The sequence below is a fragment of the Plectropomus leopardus genome, chromosome 16 (assembly GCF_026936395.1).
Source record: "Plectropomus leopardus strain MGB_pleo_1.0 chromosome 16, ASM2693639v1, whole genome shotgun sequence".
Classification (NCBI taxonomy): Eukaryota; Metazoa; Chordata; class Actinopteri; order Perciformes; family Serranidae; genus Plectropomus; species Plectropomus leopardus.
In genome coordinates, this window is record NC_142191.1 from 225,417 (window position 1) to 234,343 (window position 8,927).

The window sequence follows — 8,927 nt, forward strand, 5'->3', positions numbered from 1 at the left end:
CACAGAGGAGGAGGCGGGGAGGAGGAGCATGCAAAGGCGGCATGCAGAGGGAACAGTGAAGAGCAGGCAGCGAGTGGCAGCTTAAATAAGGCGGTGTGAGTGAGTTAAGTGAAATGCTTAGAGACGAATCAGCTGATCAGGGATTTCACGATATCAGCTGATATCAACAGTAACAGTGCTTGACTCCGTGGCCTGCCTGAACTAACGCTATGCTCAATTTGATATTGATCAGCTCAGCTTCATTGATGATGTTTTATTGCAGCTGGATGGATCGTGGGAGGCTCGCAGTGATGTGTGACTGCATCCACAGATTCAAACTGTCAGATAGATTTGGGACAGAGTGGGGACCGCTGTGCATACATGTCGTTAAATCACAAACAACAACTTTTCAGTTTGATCAGCCGAGCAGAGAATTAGCTGAGTGACTGTTAAGTTAAAAATGCTAATTCACTCTCTGATAACGGCTGCCTCCCGCTCAGCCGGTCACACCAAACCCATCTGACTGTCTGACTGTGGTCAGCAGCAAAATAAGGACAACACAGAGTCAAGTTTATGAGTCAACATTTGGGGGGGCAAACTCGACTGTGCCCCCCCCCAAAACATTATGAACGTTAAACACTTCATTTTCTCTCATCGGGTGAATTTTTAGACACCAGCTCCTGTTTCAGTCATGCATAGCTCTTCCTTTTGTTATGTAAAACCTGAAAGATGTGGGTCAAACTTTAGGAAACTAACATTGCACATGTAGAAGAGGGTGAAAGCAAAATCCAAAAACTCCCCACAGCCACCCACAGACTCTAAAATGATCCACAAAGCAAAGACCTGGTCCCAAAACTAACGTAGGAGTCACTGAAAGGGGGAAACTAAATGACTCGCCAAAAGAAGAATTACACTTCCAGCACACACTCAACTCAGAATTTCAAAAACAAAACCCATAGAGAGCCGACTGAAGGTGTCGACTCTCTGGAGACACACCATCAACTGAGCAGGAAAGCAGCCTCCCTAAAAAGCCTCCAGCAGGCTGATCAGCAGCAGCTGAGCAAGAACTGCAGCTGCTCCTGATGAGCAAGGACACCTGGGACCTGGATTTGGATCTCTCTGGGTCTCCTGATGCATCGCTCTATAGGTCTATGAGTATGCAGTTCATCAAAATAAAAGATAATAAAAAAAATCCTCTGCTAATTTAAAACTCTGAAACTCTGAAATTACTCAAAAATTGGTGAGAAAATAATAATTTTAAAAAGTTATAAGAAAATTACCTGAAATTTGCCAAAAAAAGCGAAACATTCAAAACTAAAAATAATTATAAAAAATATATGTTTTTCTGAAGGCCACTTTTAAACTTATAATTATAAAAATAGGTTTCTTAATATTTTTCCCAAATTGCTTGATAATTGTCCATTTATCTTTTCTTTCTCTCTATTTTTAAGTCTGTTTTCAGGTTGTCTGAAAGTGTTTTTGAAAGAAATCAAACCAATTTGTTCATGTTTCAAAGGTTCAAATACTTGTGAAGGGTGTCTGGCCGCAGCACAAGAAAAGTGATGCTGATCCAGGTTTCAAATTATTTTTACCAGCAGGGACAAATACACATGCACATCTGTTCCCCCTCTCTGCAAACCAAAGTTGTTGGTTGAATGCTTTTTAGATTCTGGTGTAGGATAGCGACACCAAAACCCACCTGTCATGTCTGCATGATACACCGCTGGACATCGTCAGCTGAGATCGTGGTTGGACAGAACCCTTCAAAGTCTTATAATACGCCAACAGATGCCACCTGCTGCGGCAGCATGATACGCCGCTGAAAGTAACCTGGATCGATTCAGGCATGAGAAACGCTCTGAGCATCAACAGGCAGCGAGCTCTGTCTCTGCTTGCATGTCTTTATTTTTGGTGTTTTCTGTAACTCGCTTTTGTTCTTTGTGTCCTGGACTCTCGTCCGTCTCCTCTTTATCTCCACCTGCAGCCTCTCAGTCTGCCCCCCCGTCGCTCCCTTTAATAATGTGTTTGAATGCATTGAGCTGTTCCTGCTGGGTCCTCGTGAAGCATTTACCCCACGCTGCTGCGCTGCAACGGACAGAGCAGAACAAATAATGATATTCATTTTAATTCAGATTCTTGCTATTTTTCTCACACTGTTTCACAAACACATCTAAATTTGGTGAAAGGAATATTAGTCCAGTTTCCAACTGCAGAGAGAAGAAATGACATCAATGTGGGGGAAATAATAAAGATAATTATGCTAATTAATTTCAACAATTTCACAGAGAAAAATCCCGTAAATAAAAGCAATTTTCAAAGTTTATTCAGTCGGAAAAAGTCATTTACTGGTCTTGTGATATTCTTGATTTTTCTTACTTTCAAAAAATCCCATGAAAAGACTCAAACCAACACTGAATAGATGTATTTACTGTGTGCGTCTGCAGCCTGATGTCCCCATCCATCCGTCTGTTTTCTCCGTCTGTCTTGATATTTTGGTTGTCTAGTGTGGATGTGTTAGTGTTTTGTTATTTTTTCTAAACCTCACCATGTGCCTCTTTTGCCTAAACATATCTGTCCGTGACTTTGTTGCCTAATCCGAGTGGTGACGGTCGGCGTTGCTTGCCTTGTGTTCATGTGTAAACATGAGGCGCTGCTTCGTCCCACCATGTGCATTTGCGTAAACAGCTGATGCAGGAGGATACCTAAAACGCCATAAGTAGCCGCAGAAGGTCACTGACAGAGCAGCACCATGTGACGAGTCGGGATGAGAACGTGTTGGTCTAGAGGCGTATCATACAGCCGTGAAAGGTGGCTTTTTTGTTTCAGGATCTTACCCCAGAAGCACTGAAAAAAGTGGCAGCATTTGATGACTTTGAAATGAAAACAGGCTGATGCATGTTGGTGCGTTTCTGCAGACCACAGCTTGTGCAGTATAGGTTTATCTACAAAATCACTTTGTGTTATGATCAGAAAAAAATACCTACTTTGGGGGGCACAATCCCCACATAAAAAACAGTAATATGTCACTGAAACACACTCCTGTTTGGTGGCTGAAAAATCAGCCGTGATTTGCCTAAAAACTACTGTTTTGCTGGTGTTGAACAGTGGTCTGCAGCTAAGCAGCCATCTCGCCACCTCACTGTGACTGCATCCGCTCACATACTGCCTTACATTACAAATGTTAATATGACATGTATGAAATGTATAAAAGCAAGATATTTGAGGTGTGCAGTGATGTGACTGGCGACTGGACTGAAGAGCAGGTACCACACAGCAACAACAGACCACAACATCATCCAGTCGAGTATAAGCTCAAAGTTAACGTCATGTATAAGAGTAATATTATCTGACGGTAGTTGAAAATGAGAGCAGATGAATCAGATTAAATGGTGTCACCTGGGACTTTCAGATGGTCTCATCACTGAATGGTTTAATTAAAGCCATCACACCTCCAGAGGCTGAGCTGTCTAATAAATGAGGAGCTCTTTGTGGAGTGAAACAGGAGCCAATATTCCCTGAACAAATAAGATTAAGAAAATGACTGTCAGCCCTGTTAACTGCTCATCCAATCACAGCCAGACATGCAAACTGGGATGTTGAGCTTCGATCATCAGTGGATGGAGGAAGACTTTACTTTACATCACTGTGCCTGCTGTGTTTGGACAGGGGACGGCAGGGATGCAGATCCGGGCCTGGGGCCAAGGGGACCAACACGCCACTGACACTTTAAAGACTTTAATTAGCAGAGATCAGAGGATCACAAGTTTTGGGTTCCTCCCAGAAAAAGTCTTAAAGAAGCAAACTTCAATAAGTAAAAGGTGACCTGTGATAATTTTGTCTTCAACTCCTTCAGTCCAAACTGAGACATTGTACGCTGAGGAAATGTCATGGACGAAACTTGCATGAGAAAAAAAAATACCACTCAGAAAACATCTTGATGCTGGTTGAGTGAAGTTTATTTTAAATGCACAGTTAACAAGAAAAAGGTTTCACTTTGAAATAAAATGAATGAACCCACCAACCTGTACAATGACAGAAGAGAAATAAACAAAAGAGAAGTGAACTTGTCACATGATAATATGCATTGATCTGCTTTGTTTTGTTATATCTTGCATGTAAAACTGTTAAAATGTGTGAGTTTTGCTTGAATAGTTCTGCCCGAATCAAGTTTTTGTAAGTCTTTGTTTGGCTTCACTGTGAGATTTGTGTATTTTGATGCTTTGACCATTGTGTTTTCAACATGTAAGAACTTAAGATATACTAAAATGAAATACTAAATGCTAAAATGTATTTAAATACAAAAATACATAAGGTACTGTCTACACAAAAACAAGTGTGCAAATAGGTAGAAGTTTGGTTTTGAGAATGCAGTGTGGTAGAGAAGGAGAATTAAATGAGCAAATTCACACTGTGCAAAGTTAAGCTGTAACAAAACTCTACAGCTGACAGTTCCCTGAAAGAGGACTCTTAAAAGTTGAATATATGGGAGTTAATGAATGAACACATAACTGCATTAAAAAAAGATGCATCAATACATTCCCTCTGGTGGTGCAAACATACAGGATGAGATGAGCTCCAAAATAAGCTCCACTAAACGCTCGCTGCAAATAAAACATGTTGCAGCATAAACTTTTAAAAGCACTAATCAACATTATTGATCTGCTGTGTAAAACAGGAGAGGGGCGGACCTCAGGGAGAGTGGAGAACTGGCACACTTTGGTAATAGATTTCAGTTTGTAAGCCTTCGTGGTCTTTTTCTGATCGATATGGCCTATTTAAACTGTCTGCCGTGTATTTATCACAGAAGTCACACAAGGCTACGTTCTGTTTAACTCCTCATGATCAGCACTTCTAAAGAGCTGAGATAAGGAGACAGATGGTCTATTTATATGCAAATACATCACACAAATAATGTGTCTGTCAATGGCGTACCTGTGAGGGTTTGTGATTTGTGTTGAAATGGAGACGAGCCAAGGTGAGCGATCAGCAAGGGAAACCTCAGAAACAAATCCTGTTTCACTGAGGACGTACAGGAATAGAGCCCATTTACCTTGTTACTGAACCAGATTCATTTAGCGGACGGCGGCCAGGATTTAACAGCCACTCTCATGTCTTTCGGTAAATATGAACCTACAGCCAGCAAATGAAGCTGGTTAGCTCATTTTAGCATAAATACTAGAAAAAGGAGGAAAAGAGCTGCTCTGGTTTGTCCAAAGGTAACGAAATCAACTTTCCAGCATCTTCAAAGCTCCCTGATTAACATGTTAACACAACACTTTGGTGCCCCGCGTGAGGCAGAACACAACAAGTTCAAAAGTCACTAACTGTCCAAACCTTAAACTCCACCCGCCTGGGCTTCTAAAGAGGAGGAAACAAACGCCATGCAGTCACTTTGTTTTTAAAGAATTTCGGTTGACGCTAGATGCTCCACTTTTTCATATTTGGTTGTGATAAACATGTTAGGGCGCGACATGTTTTTAGAGTATGCAGAGATGTATGTCAAAGGTAATGTTGGTGGAAAATGTATTTTCATTAACCATGTAAACAGCTTAGTATCAATATTTTTTCAGAATAAGGGCAAAAAAGGAAATATTTTGTGCATGTAAACGTAATCATTTAAGAATGTTTTTTTCACTAATGCAGTGCACCTCCACCTTCATCCTGCAAACTGCGAATTCCACCTCAACCAGAGCTTCACCCAAGCCTGAGACTTCACACAAGTAAACAACGGTTTGCGTCAGGTTGCTGAGCTTTAGCAGACAGCCATGCTGGCACGACAGACTTTATTTGATAGACAAAAAGATGGATTAAAAGTCATGACAGGCATGGAGTATCATGGCAAATTAAGACGGAGATAACAACAGTTCAGTTTAATTAACTAATATACGGTGGAAAATATGTTAGAGGAACCAACCAAAGCGTATGGAGAGAGTTCCCTGAGACGAATGAAGTGGCAGTTTATGTAGAGACGGAGAAAATATGACCAAGTGGACAGTCCCACCCATCAGTTACATGAACCTTTGAGAATGGAGCAAACAAGGCACAACCAAACAAACTGGAGGGCTCAAAAATCAGACAGTTCCCTCTTCTGGGACGGTCTCGGTGCAGCTCCTCTCGTGGTGTCTCAGAAGTGTCCAGTGAGCAGCTCTGTGAGAATCTTGTGTAAGATTTCTATTTAAACAAAGCACTAAACAGCTGATTTCACTGATTGAACCTGTGTAGCTGCTTCTCAGTGACTCATGGTTGGTTGGGCAGAAACCAGAGGGAGACAAAGACTTAAGTGAAATGCATTAATGGAAAAATGTGGGAAAAAGGGGTGCTGATGTACAAAACGAACTTGGACTGACTGCTCAGGCTTTCATCTGTTGAAGCTAAGTGAGTCTGTGGGTGGCAAACCATTTCCTGCTTCAGATTTAGAGCGATACGACCTGCCTGTGAGTCAGCACTGCTCTGATGAGACATTTCAGAATCACTGGCTCGAAGATGATGTTCATTACATCCCAGGGGAAAGCCTTATCGATCCTTCAGCAGCCTTGATGAGGCAGAATGGTACTGAAATCACCTGTCCAGTTTCACTACACTCGGCTCAAAGACACATGATTACTGTTTCTGTCTGTCCACGTCCATCGTGCTCTCCTTGTCTTCTCCCATACCTTATAGATTACTGATTTCTTCATCTCTTGGTGTAATTTAGATGGCCTGTTGTCATGCAGGACAACATACTGAGGATGAAAATCACATTGTGTGCACACTTAAGCTGCTTTTGTGTGAATTTCCGTCTCTTTATTCGCAGACTTATGGCATAGTCACTGCACGTCTCCCTGAAGTATTCCATACATTGATTTTTTCAGACATGGTTCTCCAGATGAGTGGTACAATACATGTCCACATTTGACAAAGTTTATATGTTGTATCTCATACCTCACAGAATCAGAGGGAGGAAGGATCGGATTAACTTTATTAATCCCCAAAGGGGAAACTCATTTGCTGCCATGGTCAACATACAACAACAAGACATGAGACAAACACAGTACAACATACAACAATAAATAAAGCAGCAGGCAGAGACAGCGAGGGAGCGCAACAGACCACCACTACAACAGGAGAAACATGCTAAAACGTATCAGTACAACTGCCTCCGAAAATAAAAGAACAAGAAAATAATACATTAAAAAAACGATAAAACAATAAATAAATTAGACTATCAAAGATGTGCAGTTATGCAATGTGTAACATCTGCTCTGCCACCCTCAGCAATGTGGCATATTTTCTACAGCCATCAGTAAAAATACAAGCAACAAATTCAAAACCACAGTGACAATAACTAGGAAACAATCACAGTGAGAGTAAAATCAGCACAGCAGTGTTAGTCAGCAGTGCTTATTCAAAATCTCTGTGCTGCGGTGACACGAGACCTCCTAAATCTGTCTGTGAGTATCTGGGGAATGGGAGCCCTTCATCCCTGACACTTCTTGCAGAGGACAAAATGCTCCCAGGTTTCCATTTGGTCTGATTTGGGGATCTCAGAATTGCATCTCAACTTTTTGCGGATGATGTGATTCTGTTGCTTCATCGCACCGTGAAGCTCCAGCATGCACTGGGGAGGTTTGCTGCTGAGTGTGAGCGGTCAGGATGAGAGTCGGCACCTTTAAATCTGAGGCCATGATTTTTTGCTGGAAAATGATGGACTGCCTTAAGTGAAGGATTTCAAGTATCTCGGGGTCTCGTTCTCGCTGAGGGTAAAACGGAGCATGAGACAGGCGGATTTATCTGCAGTGATATGGTCACTCTGTCAGACCGTTTCCTATTTTAGTCAGCCTCAAATATTCACCTCTGATGATATTTAGAATTGAATTACTGACTATTTGAGGTCATCGTTTACCTGCTTCATTCTCTCTTAACTAAATTACAAAATAAATGACTAATTTGCCATTACAAATGGCAAAGAGCCCAGAAGTGATCCCTGTGGCACACTCTCAGTAAGAATGAACAGTGGGCACATTCAGTATGTGATGACAAACAGGTGTGACTGACACATTTCAGCTCCTCTGTTGTGTTGAGCGGTTTTCAATTAGAAACCATCAGAAGTCAATTATCTGTCTGCTTCACATAATGATTTATTAATGTAATGTAGTCATGGTTTGCAGAAACATACAGTGCCAACATGTTTTCATGTCGTCACATATCGGCGCTCTGTGGAAGGACCTCCGTGTCCACATGTTACACTCCAGGTATCCACCTGCATCTGCTGCCGACCTTCAGGGATGCTCCAGCCAACACAAGGATGTAAACAAAAGCACATGCAGAGGTTAAAAAAAACATAATAGTTTGGCTCTTCATCCATACAGGAAGGCAACACCAGGCTCCTGGGGGAAAGTCTGGGGTTTGTTGGATCCATCTAACGCCCCTCCCACTCAACCTACAAGGAACCTCGTGTGTCGTAACCGGTATAATGTTAACCTGACGATGGCACCCACAGCAGGTGCCATCCGCCCAACCGATGGCTAACATAACATGAAAGGTTCCCTTCGCCACCCATCGGCGTATCTTAGGAAAGGAGGCCTTTGATGTTGGTGTCTGATGGTGAAATCACCGATCGAGTGGCTCTTTAAGACGACCTCCGAAAAGAACCGGCTGACAGTGCCAATCATTTTTCCTGGTGATTAGGTTTGAGAGAGCATAAAAATGATTACCTTTATAAAAAAACATCATACAAAAGCACTATATATAAGCACATATAAGCACTAACTTTAATAAAATACAGGACATTGTTTGCTTTAGCCATATTGTCTTCATATTCTTATAAATGAATATTTCTTTGTCATTTATTGATGTACACTAAATATATTTGGGTGTTAGATTGTTGACGAATTTTCTGACATGAAAGTGAGCAGGTGAGAGGAAAATGAAAATAATCGTTGTGGTTCGCTTTCAGGACACAGAGAGGT